Source organism: Schistocerca cancellata, chromosome 3 (genome assembly GCF_023864275.1).
Source record: "Schistocerca cancellata isolate TAMUIC-IGC-003103 chromosome 3, iqSchCanc2.1, whole genome shotgun sequence".
Classification (NCBI taxonomy): Eukaryota; Metazoa; Arthropoda; class Insecta; order Orthoptera; family Acrididae; genus Schistocerca; species Schistocerca cancellata.
The window spans coordinates 954,459,201-954,464,794 of record NC_064628.1 but is presented as its reverse complement, the minus strand read 5'-3'; the positions used below and the strand labels follow the sequence as shown (position 1 = coordinate 954,464,794).

Here is a 5,594-nt window from a genome sequence, read left to right as displayed (position 1 = left end):
TCAACAAATCACAGCTGTTAAAACTTTTGACTACGCGCACCAGATGATGCAGGAGAAAGTTACCATACTCTCAATATTTTATTCATGAAGATACCCTAGTTTAAATGCAATGATAATGAGTTTTCTAGGTTATACTTTGTTTATAAAACAGACAAAGGCGGTTCTAGGTGCTTCAGTCTAGGCGCTTCAGTCTTCAGTCAGTCTTCAGTCTGGTCTAGGCGCTTCAGTCTACGGTTGCGGGTTCGAATCCTGCCTCGGGTATGGATGTGTGTGATGTAGTTAGGTTAGTTAGGTTTGCGTAGTTCTACGTTCTAGGGGACTGATGACCTCAGAAGTTAAGTCCCATAGTGCTCAGAGCCATTTGAACCAATTTTCCTTTAAGGATCTCACTCTAGCTAGATCAATAGCAGTATATTCATTTTCCGAATGATGCGAATTTTTATTAGAAAATTACCAGAAAACAATTCCAGAGCAGAAATGAAGATTTTGCAAGATGTGAACTGTTATCATAAAATTCCTGGAAAAAGAATTCTAGCAGGATCACCATTTTAATGCGAGAAACAAGCATGAGCTGACGAATATTTCAGTTGTTTTAGTAGTCTGTTGTGGGTATGTAGCCTACTATAGCGCACTCACCTTACCAACTAAGCTACAACGGCTACACGATAGAATGAACTCCAGGTGATATTTCCAAAATGGGATTTTCACTCTGCAGCGGAGTGTGCGCTGATATAAAACTTTCTGGCAGATTAAAACTGCGTGCCCGACCGAGACTCGAACTCGGGACCTTTGCCTTTCGCGCGCAAGTGCTCTACCAACTGAGCTACCGAAGCACGACTCACGCCCGGTCCTCACAGCTTTACTTCTGCCAGTATCAGAAAGGCACAGGTCCCGTGTTCGAGTCTCGGTCGGGCACGCAGTTTTAATCTGCCAGAAAGTTTCATATCAGCGCACACTCCGCTGCAGAGTGAAAATCTCATTCTGGAAACATCCCCCAGGCTGTGGCTAAGCCATGTCTCCGCTATATCCTTTCTTTCAGGAGTGCTAGTTCTGCAAGTTTCGCAGGAGAGCTTCTGTAAAGTTTGGAAGGTTGGAGACGAGATACTGGCAGAGGTAAAGCTGTGAGTACCGGGCGTGAGTCGTGCTTCGGTAGCTCAGTTGGTAGAGCACTTGCCCGCGAAAGGCAAAGGTCCCGAGTTCGAGTCTCGGTCGGGCACGCAGTTTTAATCTGCCAGAAAGTTTCATATCAGCGCACACTCCGCTGCAGAGTGAAAATCTCATTCTGGAAACATCCCCCAGGCTGTGGCTAAGCCATGTCTCCGCTATATCCTTTCTTTCAGGAGTGCTAGTTCTGCATGTTTCGCAGGAGAGCTTCTGTAAAGTTTGGATGGTGGGAGACGACATACTGGCAGAGGTAAAGCTGTGAGTACCGGGCGTGAGTCGTGCTTCGGTAGCTCAGTTGGTAGAGCACTTGCCCGCGAAACGCAAAGGTCCCGAGTTCGAGTCTCGGTCGGGCACGCAGTTTTAATCTGCCAGAAAGTTTCATATCAGCGCACACTCCGCTGCAGAGTGAAAATCTCATTCTGGAAACATCCCCCAGGCTGTGTCTAAGCCATGTCTCCGCTATATCCTTTCTTTCAGGAGTGCTAGTTCTGCAAGTTTCGCAGGAGAGCTTCTGTAAAGATTGGAAGGTAGGAGACGAGATACTGGCAGAGGTAAAGCTGTGAGTACCGGGCGTGAGTCGTGCTTCGGCAACTCAGTTGGTAGAGCACTTGCCCGCGAAAGGCAAAGGTCCCGAGTTCGAGTCTCGGTCGGGCACGCAGTTTTAATCTGCCAGAAAGTTTCATATCAGCGCACACTCCGCTGCAGAGTGAAAATCTCATTCTGGAAACATCCCCCAGGCTGTGGCTAAGCCATGTCTCCGCTATATCCTTTCTTTCAGGAGTGCTAGTTCTGCAAGTTTCGCAGGAGAGCTTCTGTAAAGTTTGGAGGGTAGGAGACGAGATACTGGCAGAGGTAAAGCTGTGAGTACCGGGCGTGAGTCGTGCTTCGGTAGCTCAGTTGGTAGAGCACTTGCCCGCGAAATGCAAAGGTCCCGAGTTCGAGTCTCGGTCGGGCACGCAGTTTTAATCTGCCAGAAAGTTTCATATCAGCGAACACTCCGCTGCAGAGTGAAAATCTCATTCTGGAAACATCCCCCAGGCTGTGGCTAAGCCATGTCTCCGCTATATCCTTTCTTTCAGGAGTGCTAGTTCTGCAAGTTTCGCAGGAGAGCTTCTGTAAAGTTTGGAAGGTTGGAGACGAGATACTGGCAGAGGTAAAGCTGTGAGTACCGGGCGTGAGTCGTGCTTCGGCAACTCAGTTGGTAGAGCACTTGCCCGCGAAAGGCAAAGGTCCCGAGTTCGAGTCTCGGTCGGGCACGCAGTTTTAATCTGCCAGAAAGTTTCATATCAGCGCACACTCCGCTGCAGAGTGAAAATCTCATTCTGGAAACATCCCCCAGGCTGTGGCTAAGCCATGTCTCCGCTATATCCTTTCTTTCAGGAGTGCTAGTTCTGCAGGTTTCGCAGGAGAGCTTCTGTAAAGTTTGGAAGGTAAGAGACGAGATACTGGCAGAGGTAAAGCTGTGAGTACCGGGCGTGAGTCGTGCTTCGGTAGCTCAGTTGGTAGAGCACTTGCCCGCGAAAGGCAAAGGTCCCGATTTCGAGTCTCGGTCGGGTACGCAGTTTTAATCTGTCAGAAAGTTTCATATCAGCGCACACTCCGCTGCAGAGTGAAAATCTCATTCTGGAAACATCCCCCAGGCTGTGGCTAAGCCATGTCTCCGCTATATCCTTTCTTTCAGGAGTGCTAGTTCTGCATGTTTCGCAGCAGAGCTTCTGTAAAGTTTGGATGGTAGGAGACGACATACTGGCAGAGGTAAAGCTGTGAGTACCGGGCGTGAGTCGTGCTTCGGTAGCTCAGTTGGTAGAGCACTTGCCCGCGAAAGGCAAAGGTCCCGAGTTCGAGTCTCGGTCGGGCACGCAGTTTTAATCTGCCAGAAAGTTTCATATCAGCGCACACTCCGCTGCAGAGTGAAAATCTCATTCTGGAAACATCCCCCAGGCTGTGGCTAAGCCATGTCTCCGCTATATCCTTTCTTTCAGGAGTGCTAGTTCTGCAGGTTTCGCAGGAGAGCTTCTGTAAAGTTTGGAAGGTAGGAGACGAGATACTGGCAGAGGTAAAGCTGTGAGTACCGGGCGTGAGTCGTGCTTCGGTAGCTCAGTTGGTAGAGCACTTGCCCGCGAAAGGCAAAGGTCCCGAGTTCGAGTCTCGGTCGGGCACGCAGTTTTAATCTGCCAGAAAGTTTCATATCAGCGCACACTCCGCTGCAGAGTGAAAATCTCATTCTGGAAACATCCCCCAGGCTGTGGCTAAGCCATGTCTCCGCTATATCCTTTCTTTCAGGAGTGCTAGTTCTGCAAGTTTCGCAGGAGAGCTTCTGTAAATTTGGAAGGTTGGAGACGAGATACTGGCAGAGGTAAAGCTGTGAGTACCGGGCGTGAGTCGTGCTTCGGTAGCTCAGTTTGTAGAGCACTTGCCCGCGAAAGGCAAAGGTCCCGAGTTCGAGTCTCGTTCGGGCACGCAGTTTTAATCTGCCAGAAAGTTTCATATCAGCGCACACTCCGCTACAGAGTGAAAATCTCATTCTGGAAACATCCCCCAGGCTGTGTCTAAGCCATGTCTCCGCTATATCCTTTCTTTCAGGAGTGCTAGTTCTGCAAGTTTCGCAGGAGAGCTTCTGTAAAGTTTGGAGGGTAGGAGACGAGATACTGGCAGAGGTAAAGCTGTGAGTACCGGGCGTGAGTCGTGCTTCGGTAGCTCAGTTGGTAGAGCACTTGCCCGCGAAATGCAAAGGTCCCGAGTTCGAGTCTCGGTCGGGCACGCAGTTTTAATCTGCCAGAAAGTTTCATATCAGCGCACACTCCGCTGCAGAGTTAAAATCTCATTCTGGAAACATCCCCCAGGCTGTGTCTAAGCCATGTCTCCGCTATATCCTTTCTTTCAGGAGTGCTAGTTCTGCAAGTTTCGCAGGAGAGCTTCAGTAAAGTTTGGAAGGTAGGAGACGAGATACTGGCAGAGGTAAAGCTGTGAGTACCGGGCGTGAGTCGTGCCTCGGTAGCTCAGTTGGTAGAGCACTTGCCCGCGAAAGGCAAAGGTCCCGAGTTCGAGTCTCGGTCGGGCACGCAGTTTTAATCTGCCAGAAAGTTTCATATCAGCGCACACTCCGCTGCAGAGTGAAAATCTCATTCTGGAAACATCCCCCAGGCTGTGGCTAAGCCATGTCTCCGCAATATCCTTTCTTTCAGGAGTGCTAGTTCTGCAAGTTTCGCAGGAGAGCTTCTGTAAAGTTTGGAAGGTTGGAGACGAGATACTGGCAGAGGTAAAGCTGTGAGTACCGGGCGTGAGTCGTGCTTCGGTAGCTCAGTTGGTAGAGCACTTGCCCGCGAAAGGCAAAGGTCCCGAGTTCGAGTCTCGGTCGGGCACGCAGTTTTAATCTGCCAGAAAGTTTCATATCAGCGCACACTCCGCTGCAGAGTGAAAATCTCATTCTGGAAACATCCCCCAGGCTGTGTCTAAGCCATGTCTCCGCTATATCCTTTCTTTCAGGAGTGCTAGTTCTGCAAGTTTCGCAGGAGAGCTTCTGTAAAGTTTGGAGGGTAGGAGACGAGATACTGGCAGAGGTAAAGCTGTGAGTACCGGGCGTGAGTCGTGCTTCGGTAGCTCAGTTGGTAGAGCACTTGCCCGCGAAAGGCAAAGGTCCCGAGTTCGAGTCTCGGTCGGGCACGCAGTTTTAATCTGCCAGAAAGTTTCATATCAGCGCACACTCCGCTGCAGAGTGAAAATCTCATTCTGGAAACATCCCCCAGGCTGTGGCTAAGCCATGTCTCCGCTATATCCTTTCTTTCAGGAGTGCTAGTTCTGCAAGTTTCGCAGGAGAGCTTCTGTAAAGTTTGGAAGGTAGGAGACGAGATACTGGCAGAGGTAAAGCTGTGAGTACCGGGCGTGAGTCGTGCTTCGGCAGCTCAGTTGGTAGAGCACTTGCCCGCGAAACGCAAAGGTCCCGAGTTCGAGTCTCGGTCGGGCACGCAGTTTTAATCTGCCAGAAAGTTTCATATCAGCGCACACTCCGCTGCAGAGTGAAAATCTCATTCTGGAAACATCCCCCAGGCTGTGGCTAAGCCATGTCTCTGCTATATCCTTTCTTTCAGGAGTGCTAGTTCTGCAAGTTTCGCAGGAGAGCTTCTGTAAATTTGGAAGGTTGGAGACGAGATACTGGCAGAGGTAAAGCTGTGAGTACCGGGCGTGAGTCGTGCTTCGGTAGCTCAGTTGGTAGAGCACTTGCCCGCGAAAGGCAAAGGTCCCGAGTTCGAGTCTCGGTCGGGCACGCAGTTTTAATCTGCCAGAAAGTTTCATATCAGCGCACACTCCGCTGCAGAGTGAAAATCTCATTCTGGAAACATCCCCCAGGCTGTGGCTAAGCCATGTCTCCGCTATATCCTTTCTTTCAGGAGTGCTAGTTCTGCAAGTTTCGCAGGAGAGCTTCTGTAAAG

General features: G+C 50.1%; 1 non-coding gene across 1 annotated transcript; it reads left to right on the top strand.

Moving 5' to 3' along the window:
• The first annotated feature begins 4,152 nt into the window (after positions 1–4,152).
• On the top strand, positions 4,153–4,229 carry Trnas-cga (transfer RNA serine (anticodon CGA)). The gene has a single exon. It is a non-coding gene; the product is annotated as a tRNA-Ser (tRNA).
• Positions 4,230–5,594: the final 1,365 nt, after the last annotated feature.